Source organism: Bombina bombina, chromosome 5 (assembly GCF_027579735.1).
Source record: "Bombina bombina isolate aBomBom1 chromosome 5, aBomBom1.pri, whole genome shotgun sequence".
Classification (NCBI taxonomy): Eukaryota; Metazoa; Chordata; class Amphibia; order Anura; family Bombinatoridae; genus Bombina; species Bombina bombina.
Window position 1 is genome coordinate 36590920 of NC_069503.1, and position 26870 is coordinate 36617789.

Genomic DNA, 26870 nt, shown 5'->3' on the forward strand with positions numbered 1-26870 from the left:
TTATTGCATAACCAGCATAACCATTTTATTCAGTTGCAACTTGTCTTTAATATCTCAGCTGCTGCCTATACCTACTGTGTTTCATGCTATAACAGCTTCAGGACAAGGTTCTGTTACTCTGCCTCAACTAACACATTATTGGGCTTGTGCTTTAGTACATTTACATTGTCCTTTTCCACACTCATTGTTACCCTCAACTTATTTAGTGTGTCATACAAATTGCACTAGTAGTTGTAACCTCTGCCTTCAACTCTATATGTAGGCTGGTTGTGTATGTGAGTGTGTGTGATTACTGTACATATTTTATCTGCCTGGTGTGTCTGTGTGTTCCTTAGTTCTATATACTATCTACTTTGGAACAATATCTATCATGCAGGTTATACTGACACCTCTCTATCATATTTATCTGGTTGATACCTCTCTATCATATTTATCTGGTTGCGTGACATCTCCGTTTTCACTCTGTACCCTACAGTAGTGAACCTCAGTTCAATGAGCATAACTGTATTCCTGTAAGTTAAATCTGTGTGAATCCAAGGTTTGGTGTGAGGCTGAGTGGTCCTACATTAGAGGATACTAGGTACCAGAACATTTCCATCACCTGTTCTGACATACAATACATATCATTACACCTACTTTGGATTTCTATACTAGGGCAGCAAACTGTTAGGAAAACTCAGCAAGGCTCACCTTACAAGTTCCTAACTGCTTTAAAGCCACCAATGCCCTACTAAAAAGACTAACATGGAGTACGGCTAGACCCAATCCTTGAAAAAGGGGAAATAACAGAGTAAACCTACTCTGACTTTCTAAAAATAATAAAATCTTGATTTAAGTGAAATAAATCCAATCTTCTTCAGACAACAAAACTTCACCTCCTCCATGCACCCTAAGGCAAAGAGAATGACTGGGGGTTGTGGGAAGGGAAGTGATACTTAACAGCTTGGCTGTGATGCTCCTTGCCTCCTCCTGCTGGCCAGGAGTGATATTCCCAAAAGTAAATGATGATGCCATGGACTCACCATATCTTAGGAAAGAAATAAAGATAGAGGGATAGGGTTAGAGGGATAGGAATAGAGGGATATGAATAGAGGGATATGAATTAGAGATAGAGAAATAGAGGGATGGGATAGAGGAATAAGGATAGAGGGATAGTGGGAGAGGGATAGATGGATAGAGTGATAGGTGTATTTCTTTCCTTAAACATTTTGGCCCGTACACCGGCTTTAACACTAGTTATTTCAGTAGAATTTTTTATACAAAAATAGATATACAAAAATGCTATCGGCTAGATTTAGAGTTTTGCGGCCAAAGGGGTGCGTTAGCTACGCGTGTTTTTCCCCCCCCGCACCTTTTAAATACCGCTGGTATTTAGAGTTCTCTGAAGGGCTGCGTTAGGCTCCAAAAAGGGACCGTAGAGCATAATTTACCACCACTTCAACTCTAAATACCAGCGTTATTTACGGATGCGTCCAGCTTCAAAAACGTGCTCGTGCACGATTTTCCCATAGGAAACAATGGGGCAGTTTGAGCTGAAAAAAACCTAACACCTGCAAAAAAGCAGCGTTAAGCTCTTAACGCAGCCCCATTGTTTCCTATGGGGAAACACTTCCTAAGTCTGCACCTAACACTCTAACATGTACCCTGAGTCTAAACACCCCTAACCTTACATTTATTAACCCCTAATCTGCCGACCCCGCTATCGCTGACCCCTGCATATTATTATTAACCCCTAATTTGCCGCTCCGGACACCGCCGCAACCTACATTATCCCTATGTACCCCTAATCTGCTGCCTACAACATCGCCGACACCGATATTATATTTATTAACACTTAATCTGCCCCCCCCCCCAATGTCGCCGCTACCTTACCTACACTTATTAACCCCTAATCTGCCGACCGGACCTTGCCGCTACTCTAATAAATGTATTAAACCCTAAAGCTAAGTCTAACCCTAACCCTAACACCCCCCTAAGTTAAATATAATTTTTATCTAACGAAATAAATTAACTCTTATTAAATACATTATTCCTATTTAAAACTAAATACTTACCTGTAAAATAAACCCTAATATAGCTACAATATAACGAATAATTATATTGTAGCTATTTTAGCATTTATATTTATTTTACAGGCAACTTTGTATTTATTTTAACTAGGTACAATAGCTATTAAATAGTTAATAACTATTTAATAGCTACCTAGTTAAAATAATTACAAAATTACCTGTAAAATAAATCCTAACCTAAGTTACAATTAAACTACACTATCAATAAATAAATTAACTAAACTACCTACAATTACCTACAATTAAATCAACTAAACTAAATTACAAAAAAAAACACTAAATTACAAAAAATAAAAAAAGATTACAAGAATTTTAAACTATTTACACCTACTCTAAGCCCCCTAAAAAAATAACAAAGCCCCCCAAAATAAAAAAATGCCCTACCCTATTCTAAAATAAAAAGTTAACAGCTCTATTACCTTACCAGCCCTTAAAAGGGCCTTTTGCGGGGCATGCCCCAAATAAATCAGCTCTTTTGCCTGTAAAAAAAACATACAATACCCCCCCAACATTACAACCCACCACCCACATTACCCCTAATCTAACCCACCCAAATCCCCCTTTAAAAACCTAACACTAAGCCCCTGAAGATCTTCCTACCTTATCTTCTCCCAGCCGGGCATCACCGATCCATCCAGAAGAGGGTCCGAAGTCTTCATCCTATCCGGGCAGAAGAGGACATCCGGACCGGCAGACATCTTCATCCATGTGGCATCTTCTATCTTCTTCCATCCGGCGCGGAGCGGGACCATCTTGAAGCAGCCGACGTGGAGCCATCCTTCTTCACCGACGGACTAACGACGAATGAAGGTTCCTTTAAATGACGTCATCCAAGATGGCGTCCCTCGAATTCCGATTGGCTGATAGGATTCTATCAGCCAATAGGAATTAAGGTAGGAAAAATCTGATTGGCTGATTGAATCAGCCAATCAGATTCAAGTACAATCCGATTGGCTGATTGGATCAGCCAATCAGATTGAGCTCACATTCTATTGGCTGATCGGAACAGCCAATAGAATGCAAGCTCAATCTGATTGGCTGATCAGCTAGATTACGAGTTTTGAGCGCTATAGGGATTTTAACGACCGCCACAAAAGCAGCGTTATTTCACCTCCCTATAGTGCTGGTATTACAAGTTTTAAAAAAGCAGGCTTGCGCGGGCGACATGGTTGCTTTGAGCTCCATACCGCACCCAAATACAAGTGCTGCTTTGACGTGCTCGTGCACAATTTCCCCATAGACATCATTGGGGAGAGCCGGCAAAAAAAAGTCTAACACCTGCGATCACGGGATGAAAAGTCCCGTAATGCAGCCCCATTGATGTCTATGGGGAAATAAAAAGTTACGTTTAAACCTAACACCCTAACATAAACCCCACGTCTAAACACCCCTAATCTGCCACCCCCAACATCTCCGATGCCTGCCTACAGTTATTAACCCCTAATCTGCCGCCCCCAACATCGCCACCACCTAAATAATGTTATTAACCCCTAATCTGCCACTCCTTATGTCACCGCCACTATACTAAAGTTATTAACCCCTAAACCTCTGGGCTCCCACATCACTACAACTAAATAAATCCATTAACCCCTAAACCTAACACTAACCCCAATGTAACCCTAAACCTAACCCTAACACCCACTAACTTTAACATAATAATAAAAATATAGCTAAATTAAATTTACAATTATTAACTAAATAAACCTATTAACCCCTAAACCGCCAGCCCCCCCCCCACATCACAACAAGCTAACCCCTAAACCTAACACTAACCCTAAACCTAACACCCACTAACTTTAACATAATAAAAATATAGCTAAATTAAATTTACAAGTATTAACTAAATAAACCTATTAACCCCTAAACCACCAGCCCCCCACATCACAACAAGCTAAATTAAACTATATTAATCCCTAAACCTAACCCCCCTAACATTAACAGCATTAAAATATAGCTTAACTAAAGTTACAATTATTAACTAAATAATAACTATTTAAAAATAAATACAAACTTACCTGTAAAATAATACATAAGATAGCTACTATATAACTGATAGTTATATTGTAGCTAGCTTAGGTTTTATTTATTTTTTCACAGTTAAGTTTGTATTTATTTTGAACTAGTTAGTAAATAGTTATTAACTATTTAATAACTACCTAGTTAAAATAAATACAAACTTACCTGTGAAATAAAACATAACCTGCCTTACACTAAAACCTAACATTAAAAAACCCACTAAAATTACTAAAAATAAAAATAAACTAAATTACATAGAAAAACAAACACTAAATTACAAAAAATAATAAATTATCAAAAATAAAAAAGAATTACACCTAATCTAATAGCCCTATCAAAATAAAAAAGCCCCCCCAAAAATAAAAAAACCCTAGCCTACAATAAACTACCAATGGCCCTTAAAAGGGCCTTTTGTGTGGCAAAGAAATCAGCTCTTTTACCTGTAAAAAAATACAACCCCCCAACAGTAAAACCCACCACCGACACAACCAAACTCCCCAAATAAAATAACTATCTAAAAAACTAAGCTCCCCATTCAACTAACCCCCCCCCAAATAAAATATCTATCTAAAAAACTAAGCTCCCCATTGCCCTGAAAAGGGCATTTGTATGGGCATTGCCCTTAAAAGGGCATTTAGCTCTTTCACATGCCCAGACACTAATATAAAAATAAAACGCACTCAAAAAACCCTTAAATAAACCTAACACTAACCCCCGATGATCCACTTACAGTTATTGAATTCCCGCTTGAAGGATCCATCCAGCCGGCAAGAAGTCTTCATCCAGGCGGCCTCTTCGATCTTCATCAAGCCGGTGCGGAGCAGGTCCATCCTGAAGACATCCGGCACAGAGCATCCTCTTCATACGGTCACCGCCGTAAAATGGAACTTCAATGCAAGTGACGTCATCCAAGATGGCGTCCCTTGCATTCCTATTGGCTGAAAGATTTCAATCAGCCAATAGAATTAAAGCTGCTAAAATCCTATTGGTTGTTCCAATCAGCCAATAGGATGAGAGCTCAATCCTATTGGCTGATTGGAACAGCCAATATGATTTTAGCAGCTCTAATCCTATTGGCTGATTGAAATCTTTCAGCCAATAGGAATGCAAGGGACGCCATCTTGGATGTTGTCACTTGCATTAAAGTTCCATTTTACGGCGGTGACCGTATGAAAAGGATGCTCTGCACCGGATGTCTTCAGGATGGACCCGCTCCACGCTGGATGGATGAAGTAAGAAGATGCCGTCTGGATGAAGACTTCTTGCTGGCTGGATGGATCCTTCAAGCAGGACTTCAATAACTGTAAGTGGATCGTCGAGGGTTAGTGTTAGGTTTATTTAAGGTTTTTTTTGGGTGGGTTTTATTTTTAGATTCGGGTCTGGGCAATGTAAAAGAGCTAAATGCCCTTTTAAGGGCAATGCCCATACAAATTCCCTTTTCAGGGCAATGGGGAGCTTAGTTTTTTCTAGATAGTTATTTTATTTGGGAGGGTTGGTTGTGGGGGTGGTGGGTTTTACTGTAGGGGGTGTTTGTATTTTTTTTTTTTTTACAGGTAAAAGAGCTGATTTCTTTGGAGCAATGCCCCACAAAAGACCCTTTTAAGGGCCATTGGTAGTTTATTGTAGGCTAGGTTTTTTTTTTAAATTTTAGGGGGGGCTTTTTTATTGTGATAGGGCTATTAGATTAGGAGTAATTCTTTTTTATTTTTGATCATTTGTTTCTTATTTTTCATAATTTAGTGTTTTTTTTGGAATGTAGTTCTTTTTATTGTTTTGTAATTAGATACTTTTTGTAATTTTTAGAGTAGTGTTAGGAATTTAGTTTAATAATTATAATAGTTTGTTAGTTTAAAATAAATGTATTTAATTTGACAGGTAAGTTTTAATTTAATTTAAGATAGGGAAATTGTAATTTTAATATAAAGTTAGGGGGTCGTTAGGTTTAGGGGTTAATAGTTTATTTTAGTATATTTTGTTGTGGGGGGCTTTTGTTTTAGGGGTTAATTGTTTTATTTTATTATATCTCGTTGTGGGGGGCTTGCGGTTTAGGGATTAATAGGTTTATAGGTTAATAATATTTAAATAGTGTTTGCGATGGGGATGAAGTAGCAACAATTAATCTCTCTGACTATGCTTTATCACCACACCATATCAATTTATTGAATAAAGGTTTGACGTTTGCACCAGCCACACATTTTGATTTATTTGGTACACTTTTAGACACAAATAAATTGGTTAGAAAAATTGTTCTTAGAAAACACTTTTTTGATACAGAAGTACATTCCCTGACACCCACTACAGCTGACATTCCTAGAGACACTATAGGTCTTTTATTTTCAGACCTCTCAGATTTAACCACCCTTACCTCACTTCAACAACACACCACACGACCCTTGGAACAGATTAATAGCACCCCCTCTACGTATGTTTTTAAGGATAAATCACACTTTTATCCAGTACATGCACGTGATCTAACTGACCTGAGTGAGTCATTGTCTACTACTATTCATAGCACAGTCAGAGATAACTTAAGCTACAAAGAAAGAAAAGCACTCAGGGAACTCAAGAATAACCCTGATATAGTTATAACCAAGGCAGATAAAGGAGGGGCAGTTGTCCTCCTTAACACCACTGATTATTTAGAGGAAATATACAAACAATTAGGGGACACTGACCAATATACAAAATTAACATTTAACCCTACTAAGGCCTCGCTTCCATTGAGTCGTAATTCAGTTTGCGTGCACTCGCAAACCGATAAATATGCTGTCGAAAGCAATAGCGTTTAACGACTGTTTCCAATGGCGCGTTATACCTCAATATCGGCTGCCGGACTTCGGCTGCCGAAAAGATTTTCGCGTCCCATAGAAAGTAATAGAAGCCGTTAATCGATAAATTATACCAGGTTTCCATTGAAAGCGCTAACCGTTAATACACTGTCGGAGGCTGTCGATACATTGAGAAATATTACCCCCAGCTCAACTAGGTGTAAAAGAGGAAAATTGTGCTTTTTGAGAGCTATTTTCTATTGAAATGATAAAACTTGCATATAATGCAAGTGTTTTAATGTAGAAATAAATTGTTATAAGTAATATTTATTGTTGTCTCATGTATAGAAATAGTTGAACTTATATTCTAATAGAAATATCAGTATATATTTAAATACAATAATATATGCAAGAACATATCTACAGAATGCAAACTAGACCTATGCCTAGGGCAGCAATAAATATTACTTATATTTATGAAGTGTTAAATATAATTATATTAGAAAATAGTATTTGATTATTAAAAATATGGATAAGTGTTTTTTTATTTTTCTTGAGAGGCGATCACAGGTAAGAAGCACGGACGTTAAACGTAAATTCTATAGCGTAAGGTCGGGTTACCTTAGCAACTAATTGATTTTCAAGAAATCCGACGTCAGATGGAAGCGTTAACACAACGTTAACTTACAGCTACACGAAAAGAGCGACTGCACGCAACACGCTAATCTTTTCAATGGAAACCTGGTACTAAAATGCAGCCGTAAATTACTTTTAGCTGTCGGCCGCTTCAGTAGCTTACGGCTCCATTTTTAACGACTCAATGGAAGCGAGGCCTATATCATTTAGTAACCAACTTAAAAGCCATTTAGACACAGCAAAGGAGAAGGGCTATATGTCTAATGAACTTACGTCTTTTCTACTAATTGAGGCTCCTATAATACCTAGCTTCAGAATAGCACCCAAAATTCACAAAAGTTTAATTAAACCCCCGGGGAGACCAATTGTGGCCAGTCAGGGCTCACTTTGTGAAAGACTAGGTGATTGGCTGGACCATATTTTACAACCCACAGTCCAACTCCTACCAGGCTATATTAGAGACAGTGCCCATTTAATTCAACAATTAAAAAATGTTAAATGGAACCAGGATTTTACCTGGCTGACAGTAGATGTCACTGCTCTGTATTCAAGTATACCTCATGTATTAGGCCTCACAGCTCTCAATGAAATGTTGCTAAGATACACAGACTTTGACACAGATTTCATCACATATATAGTAGAAACCGCAGAGTTTCTACTGAAGCATAATTATTTTGTACATGAGGGTGATTTTTACCTACAGAAACGAGGCACAGCCATGGGCGCTAAGTTTTCCCCGGCTTACGCCAATATTTATATGGGCTGGACAAAGCTGTGCCTCATTTTCTCAGGTGACTTTCCCTTCAAAGACAACATAAAATTATACGGTCGCTTTATAGATGACCTAATAATCATATGGGATGGAACTCAAAATGATAATACTATTGAACAGTACATGGGATACATCAACAATAATGAATTTAATTTAGTATTCACTTTCAACAGCAATCCACATACCATAGATTATTTGGACCTAAAATTACAATCAGATTGTCACTACAACATCATCACTTCTACATTTAGGAAGCCTACGTCCAAAAACACTATTTTAAGGGCGGACTCATGCGATGCCCCACACCTTAAAAAAGGTATACCTAAAGGCCAATATTTGAGATTACAACGCAATTGTTCAAATTTAGAGACCTCCAAAATCGAAGCAAATGAACTGACAACAAGACTCATTAAAAGGTGATATAACAGATACCAATTAGACAGTATCAGTAAGTCGGTTGAAAACCTCCAAAGAGACACTTTGTTCCTAAAAAGAGACAAAATCCCTGATAGTGACAATATTGTCTTTTCTACACAATTCAGTAAACAATATTATAAGATCTGTAATATCATCAAGAAAAACCTTATAATATTAAAAAATGACAATATATTAAAACAAATTACATCTAAAGGGATAAAATATGTAGCAAGAAAAGCTCCTTCAATTGGAGATCTTACCAATAAAAAAATTTCTGAAAAACCACAGACCCAAACCAATTGGCTGACCCTAAACGTTGTTTTTTATAAATGTGGACATAGACCCTGTAAAAGTTGTGACTACACAGATAAAACCCACATTTTCACCTCTACTAACACCAAAGAGACTTATGTGATTAAACAGAGAATAGACTGCACCTCCCAGTATGTGATTTATCTCATCACATGCCAATACCGTGACCAACAATATACAGGCATTACCACGCGCCCATTAAAAGACAGAATAAGGGAGCACCTTCTATCACTTACTGAAAAAGAACCAAAAACCCCAGTGGCGAAACATTTCCGCCAGCATGGATTGCTAAAAATGCAAGAGGAGGTGATAGAATGGCCAGACTCCTAAAAAGAGAAGTATTTTGGATAGTAAAACTTAAAACTAGATACCCCCTTGGCATGAATAAATGACTAGATGTAGATTTATATGTTTAGCCACTGTATATATACACAATATTTTACATATACACAATATACACCTTAGATGCCTGAGAGAACTAAAATTACAATATAAGTATGTATTTCATACTTTACATGTATGTTATTAAAGAAGAGGACACATTTTCATATACATACATATGTAGGTATATTGGTTTAGGATATTTATACCTATATTTACATTTTACAATAATTTCAACATATCCACCATTACCAAATATACAATGTAGTATATATTATTTTGTCCCTTTGATGCAGCATATTTTCTGACGACCTATTCTATCCCACCACATTTTAGATTATATTTTAGACCATATTTTAGACCAGGTCTCAAACAATTTCTTGGGTCCTTCTTCTTTTGACCCGGTAAGTTGATTTGGTCTGGTCTTTGGGTCTATTCTTACCCTTATCCCTCCCTTTTTAGTTTTTAGTTAGTATTTCTTCATTTTTTCATTTTTTTTTTATATATATTTGTTTGCTTTTTCTTTATCACGTGTCCTCTTTATCTTTTTTAAAAAAACCTGGTCATATATAATCTTACATCATAAACAACAACAGGGAAGGTTTTTACCTATATTTGTAGGCTTTAAAAAGAGGACCATATAGCACCCCCCTGATAGGGTTACTGTTCTCTAGGTTATTTTGTCTATCCACTTACCACCTTATACATATACATGAGAATTTGAATATCTAGAGATCTTCAATATTTAAATTTCAACATTTTACATTTAACATTAATTAATTGTACCCAATCTATCTGGGGGCTCTTCCTATAACTTCATAATTTCATTTTTTTAATTCTTACATATCAAACATGAGTTGATCATATTGGCATTATTCGCTTGCACTTAGCAATTTTGGGTTCATTTTGAGCTGGTTCGCTTTGACGACTATGAAAGGCATTTTAAGGCAACTCTTTAGATATACGCATCATCCTGACTTAATATTTCAGCAACATGAACATCTAGTATAAAAATTTGTTAGCTAAGATACTACTGCTTTTATACATAGCGATTTACTTAGAGAAAACCAGCCGCAATTTCCCTTTAAAAGCGTCTATTTATTGCCATAGCACCACTTTGTGTAATTGTTATGTATGCGGTGCAGCATTGTATTTTAATTTTATTGTATTTTGTATTCTATTTTATTTTACTTTATTTTATTTCATTTATACATTCTTTCTGTTTATTTTATTACTTTATTTACTATTTACTCTTTGATTTCATATATGTTTATAGAGTTTATTTTTATCTGCATTCATATTTTTATTCCAATATATTTTTTGATATGTTTGTTGTTTTTTACACAGCTTGAGTTCCGTAGTATGCACCCACTGAACATTCCATTCATTTATCTAACGGACTGAATCTCCCTATATATATTTCTTAGTGTTGAGACATATAAATTGCCTTTCAAGGGTGTTCAGTGGAGACATACTGATTGGCCTTAACCCAAGCTGTTCACTGACTGGTACGCATACGTTTAAAAAGTTGTCACTGTGAAATCCTAACTAGCCTCCGAAGAAGCGCATCTACGCATGCGCGAAATGCGTCAGGCGTTTCTGACTGTGACCCATTTGCATGTACTAACCTTATGGACTACCGAATAAACTTTTCCAGCATTTGACCTTTTTTACATCACCTCATCCTTACCTGCTTTCAAGTGTTTATATTATTAATAATTATAATAGTTTGTTAGTTTAAATTAAATTGATTTAATTTGACAGGTAAGTTTTAATTTAATTTAAGTTAGGGAAATTGTAATTTTAATATAAAGTTAGGGGGTTGTTAGGTTTAGGGGTTAATAGTTTATTTTAGTATATTTTGTTGTGAGGGCTTTCGTTTTAGTGGTTAATAGTTTTATTTTATTATATCTCGTTGTGGGGGGCTTTAGGGATTAATAGGTTTATAGGTTAATAATATTTAAATAGTGTTTGCGATGGGGGGGGGCGGAGCCGACTGCCGAAGTGAGCAGACGTACATTGCAGGAGCTCCCAGAGTTATTATAGATTTTAGGGAGTTTTTTACTCAAAACTATGGAATATTGATGAAATATATATTTGATTCCCACTTGAGGATTTAATCTCAAGTCTCCTGAAACTCTGGGTGCAACATCTACATATACTCTCTGGCAACTGCTGGGAAGAAATATGAGGCAGCGATAACTGACAATGAGGACGCCGTTCTAGTAGGGAACTACTCTGTGCAATCCTCTTCCTAACAATAAGGATGGACAGGGAGCTGGAGGAAGAAATATGCGACTTGCTGGGAGAACATATATCTGGAATGCGCACACTGCTTATGCAGTGATGCGAGACACTTACTACGCAGAAGATTTCCCAAGATGGCGTAGGTTCACTGCTGCATACTACTGATCCTCCTGAGCCCTGTAACGCCACTCTCCAGAGTTTGACTGAACTTAGGCGAGACACAGCCTTCCATGACGACCTCCTGGTGAGACATCAGTTGCTCACACAGAACAACATCCGCAGTTCTGAGCACCCACTTGCTATAGAAGGCCCTTTTTCATCCAGATCATGGGAGTCAGAAAAAGGGCTTTACTGATGCTGCAGTCCCGGTTCTACCCACTCTACAGATTGTGATTGACCCTGCTTCTTCAAATCATACCCCACTGAGTGCCAATAGGATGCATGGTAATGGTCTCTGCTATGCTATTAAGTACAAGCAGCCACTGTTCAACACATACAGAAGACTCAAAGGGTGGAGAGAGGGAATAGGGTGAGACGGCACCTCTCTTGTACATCCACAATCTCTCAAAAACTGAGACCTTCCGTTATACCCTTTTACTATTAGGTACTTTTTTTTTTTTTTTATAATATATTTTTATTAGGGTTCAGTGAATAACAAAACAAATTATGCAGTCCAGTACAGAATATGTCAACATTAAAGATTATGTCTTCATATACATCATATGTTAAGTGAGCAGATAAATACATAGCATATAATAGCATATATATATATATATATATATATATATAGCTGAAATATTGACAGAAAAAACAAAAACCAATAAAGTTCTAGAACTCTGACTTGGACATTGGGGGACGACTCAGGCATCCCAATGATGAACCTTGTTTTCTCTTTTATAGGGTGTTCATAATTAAACATTCACTTACTGTACGTCACACTATCAATATAATTTAATAACATATCCATTAGAGGCATGCAATTCTTGAATTCTAGTAATCTGGAGCCTAAATATAGTCTACATTCTAAGCCAATGTGGTATCATAGCAATACAGCAAGAGTAGCTGGGCTACTCATAATGTTATCTTAACTAGCCCAAGAACGTAGGTCAAACCGTGAATCACAATACAAATGGACAATGGGAAACATAGACATACATGAACAGTAGAAGCGAAATTCTATTGGATATATTTTCCTCTGCCTACGGAGTAGGCCCAAAGGTGAATAAAAGGTATGGGGGGGGGGGGAGATTAGGTTTATATAAAGAAAGACGCTAAGAATTAAAACATAACATGTAGAGAATATTAGATGGTCTATGGGTCTGTCTTAATAAAACATATTGGTCACACGTAGGTAGCAGCAACAATATTCTGAATAGTGCTCATGAAACTAGAGTAGGATCCCATCTTAACTAAGGGTAAGTAGCTAAATTATGAATTAAGGTTTCATAGGGTTCTATGTTTCTTCTAGAGCTAACTAACTATGGTGTATAGGTATACCTATGGTTATAAAGCCAAGCACACTGGATGGACGTGTTAGATATATTATATTAAATAGTAAAGCACTCTAACATGAAAACTCCAAATAAACAGTATGGCCATTAGAACTGGATGAAAAATATGCTCAAGATGCTACTGAGATGGACATTAAATCACTATAATGCTGTTATTTATCTAAATATAGGTGGGCTAGAAGATAGTATGCAGCTTTGCGTATAAAATATCTCAAAATGTAGCTAGATCGGTATACATAAATGGTATATTTGCTAGGTCACCTCGGCCGCAGGCAAACCAGCAAAATAAAAAATATTAGTGGTGTCTCAAATCTAGCTCCACCTGGCTTATAGAGTGGTACAAGCATTCGTGTATATCCCCCCAAAGCTGTAGCATTTTTCATGTAATATTAGCCGAGAAGTGCCTGGGGTATATGTATAGGAACATGTCTCTCATATATTAAGAGTCTGAAACAAAGGGTGTGAGCTGTGTAACCCTGCACAATTTAGTCTTCACACAGTAAAGAAAATCCAAAGGTAAAAGCAGGTCCCTAGGCGAAAACAAAACGTATCTTAATTCTGTTAGATAGGGAACAAACATAATATACTTATAGTTAACGTTTTCTCAATGCAATTTGTTTAACCTAGTAATACAGTGGGTTGGAACTGCGTAGCTCTGAATATCCCAGACTTCCCTCAGTAAAGTGAGTCCAAAAGTGAAATTTACATGAACTTGTAACCCAGTTGCATGGCAGAGAAACAGCAGTTTAAACATGAGAGAGTAAACATCACACTAAAAGGGCAGATATCAGAAAAATCAACCAAAATGTCTCTTCAATGAGCTACAGTCTTATAAGATATTATCCTGATTCCTGAGTTAGCAGCCATTTGTCCGCATTACAGGGCAGCAACTGTGAAGGGGCTTTTGAGTTAACCTATTCCGGTTTTAAGTATAGTCATTATCCATGAGAGGTAGCAGTCTCGATCATACCTTAAGGCCAGCTGCGAAGCACTAGCCTCCCAGAAAAATGCCGCAACAGCACCATCCTCAAACCGGTGATGGTATCCTATACTGATGGTCTTAAAAGACCGGACTCTATCCTCCTTATGCCCCCCAGAGGGGATTAAGAGTGTCCCTTTTGTGTAAATTGTCAGGTTAGTCGGGTCCTCATGATGCTGCTTTTTACTGACCCAGCCATGTATATGCTCATTGGTGTTCAGCTCCTTACCATTATCGGGTAGAAAGGCATCACTGTGCTCTGTCATAGTGCCATGCGGTCTAGTCGGCTACAATCTGGAAAGTAAAGATGGCGGCTGCCTATGTTCCGTTTCCCCCTCTTCATTATCGTGATCTCTTTCACGAGTTGTTAGGGCATCCAAAGGGGTATTATGTGCCGCGCAGGAGTCAAAGGCTGTAGCTACTGCGTCCAGAAGTGTTTCACTGCAATGATCTAGCCATATATTAAGCCGATGGAAAAGATATGCAGCCATGTCTGTACATACGTTATATGTGATCAAGGCAGATAAACTCTGGGGAGTGCAGGTTATGTCAAATAAAGCGTCTGACTCTTTACAGTTCCAAAATAGACATATAGTGATAGTGTATTATGTTGTTCTCCAATATAGGCAGGAAAAATATTGAAATAGGTATTAAAACCTACAAAATTGGTATATGAAGCTGGAGCTCCTGAAATATGCGTCTTGTCTCCATGATGGTTGGCTCCTCACCCCCTACTATTAGGTACTTTTGATGAGGACCTGGCGGTCTGAAACTTTTAGCCCATAACTGTACTGGGAATTTACTGTTTTAGATGAGGTTGATCTTTAATGTTTATCTTAACTATCCTGTTAAGCCTACTGCCTGAAACTGTTCGTGAGGACCACAATGTGCTGCTTTTTTACGGATATTTTTTACCCACTTAAAACAATCAGATTATAGTTACATTAGCTCTGCTCGCTGCTCATATTTAGTTCTGCATGTCACGATGTTTGAGATGGGGGGACTTGCATGTATGCTCTACATTCATTTTTTTTTGGGGATAATATATTTATTTTAAGCCCTTACTTTCTATGGATAAGTAGCAGGTACTGTAGTCAAAATGGAGGTTTATCCTCTATAGAACACAACATAACCTACTATAAGGTATACGCCTTCTTTAGAAATGCTGCATTTCACGGAAGACACAAGTAAAAATCTGCTATATTGTACAACTGTTCCTGCTGTTATGTGGTGTTAAGACATGAGTTAATAGCAGTTTGTCATTTTTGGTCCTACTACTATAAGACCTGGAGAGTGTATAGAGCGTGTTAGTTCTCCCCTGAAGAGTCTAGCTACAATGTTGTTCCTTCTACAATTATAGGCAGACATATGCTAGAATATATTCAAGGCAGACTTTATGTTCTTGTTGCCAAATCAGCTATACCATAGAGAAAATTAATTACAGATTTAATTTCTAGAGCCAGCATTTATTTGAATACAATAGATATTTCTCTTTGTTCAATATACTGCTCATATCTTCCCTGGCCCACTAGATGGCAGCATACACCCATAGAAACACTCAGTCTTGCTTAAAGGGACAGTTTACTCAAAAAATTTCCCCCCTTTAATTTGTTCCCAATTATTCACTTTACCTGCTGGAGTGTATTAAATTGTTTACAAGTAGCTCCTTTACCCTTATATTGGCATTTGAAATAGTTGATTTAGCATGTGGTATCCCCACCTATTCTGAAAGTTTTTGGCCGCAGGTCCCAGCTATAGCTAAGCTTTGTAAACACAGCCAGCAGAAGAAATTACACTCCTAGTGGGATATAGCTGAGATAAGGTAATACAATGTTGATTTTCCATTGTTCTCTTCAAGTTCTGGTGATTGTTTTATGGACAGATATAAGATAAAGAAGCAGGTATATGTACACAATGTGATAAATGAATGAGATCTGATTATACCTACAGATATAAGATAAAGAAGCAGGTATATGTACACAATGTGATACAGTAATGAGATCTGATTATACCTACAGATATAAGATAAAGAAGCAGGTATATGTACACAATGTGATACAGTAATGAGATCTGATTATATCTACAAGCTCAACCAATTTTATTAGGTTGTGGCTTCAAAACACAAAATCAGAGCTTTAATATACACAAAAAAACATAAAAAAGCTATTTTTCATACATTTCGTTTTCTCTGCAGTTGGTAAAAAAGCAATTGTAAACACATTAAGCGAAAAACTATTTTTCAGTATACTGTCCCTTTAAGATCGATATAAGGACGATAATGACTTCCTCCAGCTTCCTGAATCACATTTGGCTACTACACCTCTGAGCATCTGTTATAGTAGGTTGTTTTTATATTTTGTCTCAAGCATATCTTCTCTTTTTTTTGAGAGTATACTGTCTAAAAGAGGTGTTGTGCAAATCCCTGTGTTTTAAGAGCTAATACAAATTGGGTAGGTGTGACAATACAATGTCTTGTATTCTAATAGTATTAATACCTATCCAGGTTGTTTTATGTGTATCCCTATTCATGTCATACTCTTTTGCTTCTGCTTACCTGAGTAACTTTTATAGGTTTAATGTGGGGCAATTTTAGAACACCACTGAACTAAATGTTACTTGTTAATATGCTGAGGTTGAGATACTCTATTTAGTCTCCTGCTATGACATATTATTTGAAAATCTAAGAGATTTATAGGTTTGCTACCCTCTGTTTACACGTTACTATAGTGTGATTCATAACTTGCTGTTATATAAATTAGAATACTGAGTTTTAGATAGGATAATAGTCGGGATCATATGAGACAAAGGTTTACTGTGCTTTATGATTCCTATTACTCATGAACCTGTTGCTTCAAACCTATCACTGTATAAATCTGGTGTCTAAGGATTATTATTAGGCATACTCTTGCTATATACACTCATTATGCTAATAGACCTAACCTACTATATCTCCTTTGTTATGCACTTGTTTTTTTTTTCTCTTCACATATAAGCCTATTGATTTATGTATCATGTTCTTGTCTCTTCTATATACGCCAAACCCCTAAGCAGTATTAATATGATAATACAAATGGTTTCCTTTATTTGTGTTGTACTTGTGGATTATACATGAATATTCAGATGATATCACCATGTGGGATACTTAGGTATGCCAGACTAGCTTAGATAATCAATGGGCATACATTACCTATAATGAGTTAGTACTTACATGTGCTTAATGTTTTACTGGCTCTAACACTATTGGTTGTTTTGATCATGGCGCTGTGCTACCGGCAGCCGAGGTAGCACGATCACGCTGTTAATAACAAGTTATTAAACACCTCCTATTATATGAATTTAAAGAGAGAGCCAAAGTTCTACATTTGTTTGGGGCTCATACTACAATCTACTTGTACTCAACCTTAGAAACTGGTGACTGATATCTGGATCCTATATGTAATACTCATTGGGGATCAGGAACATCCACATCACTGCCGTATAGATTTGTTTTTTCTCTAAGCTAGAAGCATGAGTGATAACCCAGGAATATGATAGAACACTATGTTACTGTGTTAAGATTTAGTATAAGATGTGAGATTGTTTCTGAAGATGTATATCAGAGCCATACTGTCCCTTAGTAACCTTGTCGAGAACTCAAGCAATTACTGAAATGGAGTCCAATGTACAACATGACTCTAGAGACATTAGTCTTTGATTTTTTTTCTCTTCAGGATCTGGGATTCTATCTATGACAACCTTAATACTCACTATAATTCCTTAAAACCTAAGATGCTTGTATATGCTCCTATAGTTTCATATCCTTTGCACTGTAGTTAATAGCTCTATATAGCCTGAACTATGCACTTATGGTATTTGATGTCTGCCACTTTCCCCTTATAGTAAATCTAAAGCCCATATAACTTTTTGATATTAGCATACCTAATTCATTTAAAATAAGGTTATGAGAGCTTGTTCCGTTATACACTACAATACATACTCATACCCAATATCCCTATATCATAGGGCCATAATAAGAGTTAGCTCTTTAACTACTAAACCTAGACCGCTTTATTTCTAACAGGCTCCGCTCCCCATACTCTCTCCTTCCCCTCCCCCCAAACCTGAGGGATAATTTAGAGAATACCTGTAAGTCTATATAGGTCTCCAGACCCTACCCTCATCCCCTCCCTTTCCCCCCCCTTTTCCTTACACCAATGAGCTTACTACTTAAGCTATGGAAAATATATCCTATAGAACCCTCACTCTAGTTTTTCATGTATGTCTATGCTAATTAATGTTCATTTATGATCTGGCTTATGATTATATTGATAATGTGACATACTATATATACATTTCACATTTCCTAATTACCTCCTTAATTTTGAAACTACTATCCCCAACTACTTGGACAATCGATATTTAAGAGTGGTCGTTAAAGGAAACGGGGAATAGCCAAATATATGGAAAAACAAAAAATTAAAGAGGTTGCAAACTCAATACTTAGGTTAATAATTTTCATATAGCTGTACTTATATTTCAGAGTCATATTTTATCTTTAAACTATAAAGTACAAGTTGTATATTATATAAATGTGTTCACTGCTGTGTTGTTTAAGCTCAAAATACTGTATTATGGCTATTTTGTAACCTTACTCTGTTGATATTCTGTATAACCTCAATAAAAATATATTAAAAAAAATAAAATTGTGACCCACTATTATTTCTTTTGAACAAAAGTATCAAACTCCCCTCCAAGGCCTACACTATATTGTTCTGCATTTTTACGAATAGCGCCAAATCACTCATCGCTAAAAACTGGAAATCTCCAAATCCCCCTAATTTAACAATGTGGAAGGCAAAAGTCTCAGACCTATTAGAACTAGAAGAGTATAGGTCATTCAGACTAGACACCAGGGATCACTTTATAATTGCACAAGACATGTGGGACCAATATCAAAAATTAGAATAACACCTTACCGCTCGCATACAGCGCTACTCTTTTCAACTTTTGATTATTACTTGTATGGAGACCTAGTAACACAATAATTTTGCACTGACCTATTTCATCTTTATTTGTTGTTTCGTTTCAACTGGAACTATAATTTGGCCATTACGGCTATCCTTTTTCTCTTTCATGAACAGTCTTTATTGTTAGTTTTTTTTTTTGTTAAGACAATAGTTTTATTGTTAGCCAATGTTAAGCATATCTGACTGTTTTCTTTGTAAGTTTTTGTATGCTTACGCGTACATGTACACTTTCTAATTTCTTATGAATAAAAAGAATTTGGAATAAAAAAAAAAAATTGTGTTTGCGATGCGGGAGGGCGGTGGTTTAGGGGTTAATAACTTTATTATAATGGTGACGATGTCGGGGAGCGGCGGAATAGGGGTTAATATATTTTAATAGTGGCGGCGATGTCCGGGGCGGCAGATTAGGGGTTAATACATTTATTATAGTGTTTGCGATGCAGGAGGGCCTCGGTTTAGGGGTTAATAGGTAGTTTATGGGTGTTAGTGTACTTTGTGACAGTTTAGTTATGAGTTTTATGTCACAGCTTTGTAGCATAAAACTCATAACTACTGACTTTAGATGGCAGTATGGATCTTGTGGTTATAGAGTGTACCGCTCACTTATTGGCCTCGTAATACCGGCGCTGTGGGATTCCCATTGAAAAAGGACTTTTTTAAAAGGGCGGTACTAACGTTGCGTGACAGACTAAAAGGTGTGCGGTACACCTATACCAACAAGACTTGTAATAGCAGCGTTAGGGAAAAAGCAGCGTTATGGGCCATAACAATGCTATTTGAGTCATAACGCAAAACTCGTAATCTAGCTGATTATTATTTATAAATAAGACAGAAGTATTCATAGCAACTTGACATTTTACCTTACAGTAAGATATAACACCTGGATCAAAAAGAAGCAACTTCTGGAAAAAAAATGTGATGCTGCTATGTGCACTTTCAGTTTTCAGGAATGAAAAATACACAATTTTCAGACTTAAATTACAGGAAAATGGGGCGAAATAAATAATAAAGGTAAAAGTAATAAATAAAGCAAATGTCAGAGAACAATCCTATGGATTACGGCTACTTTATTAGAAAGAAGGTAAAATTATCAGGACCATTCTTACGCATTTCACTCATCAAGCACTTTGTCAAACGTCACAATAATGCTGCATCTTTCTAATAAAGCCCCCTTAATCCATAGGACTGTTCCCCGTTTGTTTATTACAGTTTATATGTAGTGAATAGAGGTGTTACTATAACAGTGGGGACCCTTTGTACCAATAAAGTGTTCGCGTGTGGAGCGTATCCGGGCCAAGACCCGAAGATGGCCGCAAAACTAGAACCTCTGTCTAAGCTATGTACATTCCACCGTGTATCTATTTGATGTTAAGTTATCCCGCTTAATTTTGCACTTTATTGAACAGGGAACATTTCATTGGATCCCATGATACCTCTATTTCTATACTGCAGAACTCTCCAGACTGGACTGTTGAGGACTTTGGCGACCCTGTGTAAGGGAAAGGCCTCCAAACCCCCAAATGAACCAGGTATATAGTGGATGATTTTAATCCCTCTTTTACTTCCTTAACATGGAGGAACTATATTTTGCTATCAAGACCCTGATGGAGGAACATGAAGCGCAAATTTGTACGAGAGTGGATTGAATCCTTCCATTGCTCACGGCACCTTCAGACTGGTGGGAAACACCACGGACTAAATTGCAGTTGCCTCCCTTACAGTGATCCAGCTGCACAGAGTGCCTGATTGCAAGAGACAATAGGGCGTAAGTGCAAAGCTTACTTAGTGCTGATCTTTCTCCCCCGACCCCAGAGAAATGGGTCCCGGAGTTTTTGGAGTATACTTGGAAGGATTGCAGCACCACCAAGGCCCACCCTCAACTTATAGTTATGTGCGGTGCACAGGATATTTTACTCGATGAGCAACTGTGGCTATATGGTTTGGGAAGGTTCTCGCCGACTGCCTGGAGGGATGCGGCCGGTGCTCCTGAGGAGAAGATGAGGTCTCCCGGCACAGGTCGTACTAAAGGTCTCAGCATCATAGACCAGGAGGAACGCCGTCGGGTTAACAGCATGAACCGTTCTGTAGGGAGCTTTCCCTGCCTCTGCAGCTACCCTAACTCTTCAGAGACTGCAAGAACTGGTTTTTGTTGTTTCAATGTCCTGGGCTTTAAAGTGCAAGGTCTGTGGGGGTCTGCAAAATGGACTTTTGCTTTCTGATGTTAACCTACAGGATAGGAGTGGGCTAAGTATATGTTGGACTTCTGAATATGCTTCAGCAGCCTACCACTGGGGCATTTGTCTCTTTGTCCATGTAGTTTGTCTTGCATATAATAAGATATCTGCCGTATTGAGTTATACATAATTTTTGTGGCTGATAGTTAATTTATATTATAGATAGAGGGGTCTTACACAGCTATAGCTTATATCTCAAAAGTTACTTTAATATGATTGTTTATACCATTGACAAACATAGGGCTATAAGTGTTCCAGTGGCTTGAATATTAGCTATATGCCTAAGGAATCTATCTACTTAATGATGAGATTCATGGTATTATATTCCCTTACATGTAGTTTCATGTATAACTATGACGTTTTTATCTTATACCTTCACTGTGTTATTTAATAAGAGTACTATGCTCTTATGGCCTGTTGCACCTTCTTTAAAGGTTTGGTCCTATAGCCTAGGGTTTAAGAGCAAGCCCAGATGTTTTAGGGGAACCCTACATCCCCTAGTTGTAAGCTTACACAATAGAAATCCTTATATAATTTAAAAGTTTTACGAGTGTGTTATTTACTATAAAGATATACTGCATATAACAGTTTTTATGTTCATAAAACTATATCTTCTTAGAGGATCCAAAAGTGGCCCTATACTGTCAGATACCATCCTGTAGTTGTTGTGTCACATATAGGATTTAAGGTCCAACAGTGGCCTTAGTTTGTTTAAGGAGGTAAAAGTTCTAGTGAAGTTTATGTAACAAATGATCTTATTTCTAACAGTTAGTTATGAATGAACAGTATATAGTTTAATAGATTTCTAGAAGCCTTCCTAATGTGTCATTTATAATAGAAATGTATATAATTGTTTTCTTATATTCTCAGAGGTCCAAAAGTCACCTGTGCAACTTAACTATTATTCCTCCTATTGAGTTATCTTTATGTGCCTGGAAGTCCATACGTGGCTTCAGAGTGTGTGGGGGATATATATTCTATATTCAATAGAGAAGTGAGGTACTATAGTCTATGTTTTCCTTTGTATATGAAAAGCATTGCTGCCTAACTTACATAGGTTCCAGTCTAGCTTAGTTTTCAGAATATTTTATGTCAGTCATTTAAGACTATAGATTTTATACTATTTATCCCTGTTCATGTTTGCCATAACCTAAATACTGGTTATTTTATGTGCATCTCTGTCTGTGTAACTCATTGCTTCCTAAAGCTCTTAGGCTCTAGTAATGTTTTGTTTTTAGAATATTTTGATTGAGCCTCTCCAGATAGTGCATACTGAGGTATCATTGTTTCTGCTTTATGTCTATCACATACTGAACTTGGCAAACTCTGTATTGAATGCTGTTTACCCCATGTATATATGCAATGTCTGTCTGATTACCTCATGTATATATGCAATGTCTGTCTGATTACCTCATGTATATATGCAATGTCTGTCTGATTACCTCATGTATATATGCAATGTCTGTCTGTTTACCCCATGTATATATGCAATGTCTGTCTGATTACCTCATGTATATATGCAATGTCTGTCTGATTACCTCATGTATATATGCAATGTCTGTCTGATTACCTCATGTATATATGCAATGTCTGTCTGATTACCTCATGTATATATGCAATGTCTGTCTGTTTACCCCATGTATATATGCAATGTCTGACTGATTACCCCATGTATATATGCAATGTCTGACTGTTTACCCCATGTATATATGCAATGTCTGTCTGATTACCTCATGTATATATGCAATGTCTGTCTGATTACCTCATGTATATATGCAATGTCTGTCTGATTACCTCATGTATATATGCAATGTCTGTCTGATTACCTCATGTATATATGCAATGTCTGTCTGTTTACCCCATGTATATATGCAATGTCTGTCTGATTACCTCATGTATATATGCAATGTCTGTCTGTTTACCTCATGTATATATGCAATGTCTGTCTGATTACCTCATGTATATATGCAATGTCTGTCTGATTACCTCATGTATATATGCAATGTCTGTCTGTTTACCCCATGTATATATGCAATGTCTGTCTGATTACCTCATGTATAGATGCAATGTCTGTCTGATTACCTCATGTATATATGCAATGTCTGTCTGATTACCCCATGTATATATGCAATGTCTGTCTGATTACCTCATGTATAGATGCAATGTCTGTCTGATTACCCCATGTATATATGCAATGTCTGTCTGATTACCCCATGTATATATGCAATGTCTGTCTGATTACCTCATGTATATATGCAATGTCTGTCTGATTACCTCATGTATATATGCAATGTCTGTCTGATTACCTCATGTATATATGCAATGTCTGTCTGATTACCTCATGTATATATGCAATGTCTGTCTGATTACCTCATGTATATATGCAATGTCTGTCTGATTACCTCATGTATATATGCAATGTCTGTCTGATTACCCCATGTATATATGCAATGTCTGTCTGATTACCCCATGTATATATGCAATGTCTGTCTGATTACCTCATGTATATATGCAATGTCTGTCTGATTACCCCATGTATATATGCAATGTCTGTCTGATTACCCCATGTATATATGCAATGTCTGTCTGATTACCTCATGTATATATGCAATGTCTGACTGATTACCTCATGTATATATGCAATGTCTGTCTGATTACCTCATGTATATATGCAATGTCTGTCTGATTACCTCATGTATATATGCAATGTCTGTCTGATTACCTCATGTATATATGCAATGTCTGTCTGATTACCCCATGTATATATGCAATGTCTGTCTGATTACCTCATGTACATATGCAATGTCTGTCTGATTACCTCATGTATATATGCAATGTCTGTCTGATTACCTCATGTATATATGCAATGTCTGTCTGATTACCCCATGTATATATGCAGTCTGTCTGATTACCCCATGTATATATGCAATGTCTGTCTGATTACCCCATGTATATATGCAATGTCTGTCTGATTACCTCATGTATATATGCAATGTCTGTCTGATTACCCCATGTATATATGCAATGTCTGTCTGATTACCTCATGTATATATGCAATGTCTGTCTGATTACCTCATGTACATATGCAATGTCTGTCTGATTACCTCATGTATATATGCAATGTCTGTCTTATTACCTCATGTATATATGCAATGTCTGTCTGATTACCTCATGTATATATGCAATGTCTGTCTGATTACCTCATGTATATATGCAATGTCTGTCTGTCTGATTACCCCATGTATATATGCAATGTCTGTCTGATTACCTCATGTATATATGCAATGTCTGTCTGTTTACCCCATGTATATATGCAATGTCTGTCTGTTTACCCCATGTATATATGCAATGTCTGTCTGATTACCTCATGTATATATGCAATGTCTGTCTGATTACCTCATGTATATATGCAATGTCTGTCTGTTTACCCCATGTATATATGCAATGTCTGTCTGTTTACCCCATGTATATATGCAATGTCTGTCTGATTACCTCATGTATATATGCAATGTCTGTCTGATTACCTCATGTATATATGCAATGTCTGTCTGATTACCTCATGTATATATGCAATGTCTGTCTGATTACCTCATGTATATATGCAATGTCTGTCTGATTACCTCATGTATATATGCAATGTTTGTCTGATTACCTCATGTATATATGCAATGTCTGTCTGATTACCCCATGTATATATGCAATGTCTGTCTGATTACCCCATGTATATATGCAATGTCTGTCTGATTACCCCATGTATATATGCAATGTCTGTCTGATTACCCCATGTATATATGCAATGTCTGTCTGATTACCTCATGTATATATGCAATGTCTGACTGATTACCTCATGTATATATGCAATGTCTGTCTGATTACCTCATGTATATATGCAATGTCTGTCTGATTACCTCATGTATATATGCAATGTCTGACTGATTACCTCATGTATATATGCAATGTCTGTCTGATTACCTCATGTATATATGCAATGTCTGTCTGATTACCTCATGTATATATGCAATGTCTGTCTGATTACCTCATGTATATATGCAATGTCTGACTGATTACCTCATGTATATATGCAATGTCTGTCTGATTACCTCATGTATATATGCAATGTCTGTCTGATTACCTCATGTATATATGCAGTCTGTCTGATTACCTCATGTATATATGCAATGTCTGTCTGATTACCTCATGTATATATGCAGTCTGTCTGATTACCTCATGTATATATGCAATGTCTGACTGATTACCTCATGTATATATGCAATGTCTGTCTGATTACCTCATGTATATATGCAATGTCTGTCTGATTACCTCATGTATATATGCAATGTCTGTCTGATTACCTCATGTATATATGCAATGTCTGTCTGATTACCCCATGTATATATGCAATGTCTGTCTGATTACCTCATGTATATATGCAATGTCTGTCTGATTACCTCATGTATATATGCAATGTCTGTCTGATTACCCCATGTATATATGCAATGTCTGTCTGATTACCTCATGTATATATGCAATGTCTGACTGATTACCTCATGTATATATGCAATGTCTGACTGATTACCTCATGTATATATGCAATGTTTGTCTGATTACCCCATGTATATATGCAATGTCTGTCTGATTACCTCATGTATATATGCAATGTCTGACTGATTACCTCATGTATATATGCAATGTCTGTCTGATTACCTCATGTATATATGCAATGTCTGTCTGATTACCCCATGTATATATGCAATGTCTGTCTGATTACCTCATGTATATATGCAATGTCTGTCTGATTACCTCATGTACATATGCAATGTCTGACTGATTACCTCATGTATATATGCAATGTCTGTCTGATTACCCCATGTACATATGCAATGTCTGTCTGATTACCCCATGTATATATGCAATGTCTGTCTGATTACCCCATGTATATATGCAGTCTGTCTGATTACCTCATGTATATATGCAATGTCTGACTGATTACCTCATGTATATATGCAATGTCTGACTGATTACCTCATGTATATATGCAATGTCTGACTGATTACCTCATGTATATATGCAATGTCTGTCTGATTACCCCATGTATATATGCAATGTCTGTCTGATTACCCCATGTATATATGCAATGTCTGTCTGATTACCTCATGTATATATGCAATGTCTGTCTGATTACCCCATGTATATATGCAATGTCTGTCTGATTACCTCATGAATATATGCAATGTCTGTCTGATTACCTCATGTACATATGCAATGTCTGTCTGTTTACCCCATGTATATATGCAATGTCTGTCTGATTACCTCATGTATATATGCAATGTCTGTCTGATTACCTCATGTATATATGCAATGTCTGTCTGATTACCCCATGTATATATGCAATGTCTGTCTGATTACCCCATGTATATATGCAATGTCTGTCTGATTACCTCATGTATATATGCAATGTCTGTCTGATTACCTCATGTATATATGCAATGTCTGTCTGATTACCCCATGTATATATGCAATGT

The 26870-nt window shown here is 36.8% G+C and overlaps 1 long non-coding RNA gene across 3 annotated transcripts; it reads right to left on the reverse strand.

Moving 5' to 3' along the window:
* Positions 1–22711: 22711 nt before the first annotated feature.
* Positions 22712–26317, reverse strand: LOC128659779 (uncharacterized). Of its 3 annotated transcripts, none has more exons than XR_008402478.1 (4): positions 25701–26317; positions 24293–25160; positions 23879–24198; positions 22712–23846 (listed from the first exon to the last, which is right to left on the reverse strand). It is a non-coding gene; the product is annotated as an uncharacterized LOC128659779 (long non-coding RNA). The 3 variants fall into 3 exon arrangements; XR_008402477.1 differs by having other exon boundaries at positions 22712–23398; positions 23527–24198; positions 25701–26311; XR_008402476.1 differs by having other exon boundaries at positions 22712–24198.
* Between the last annotated feature and the right edge of the window lie 553 nt (positions 26318–26870).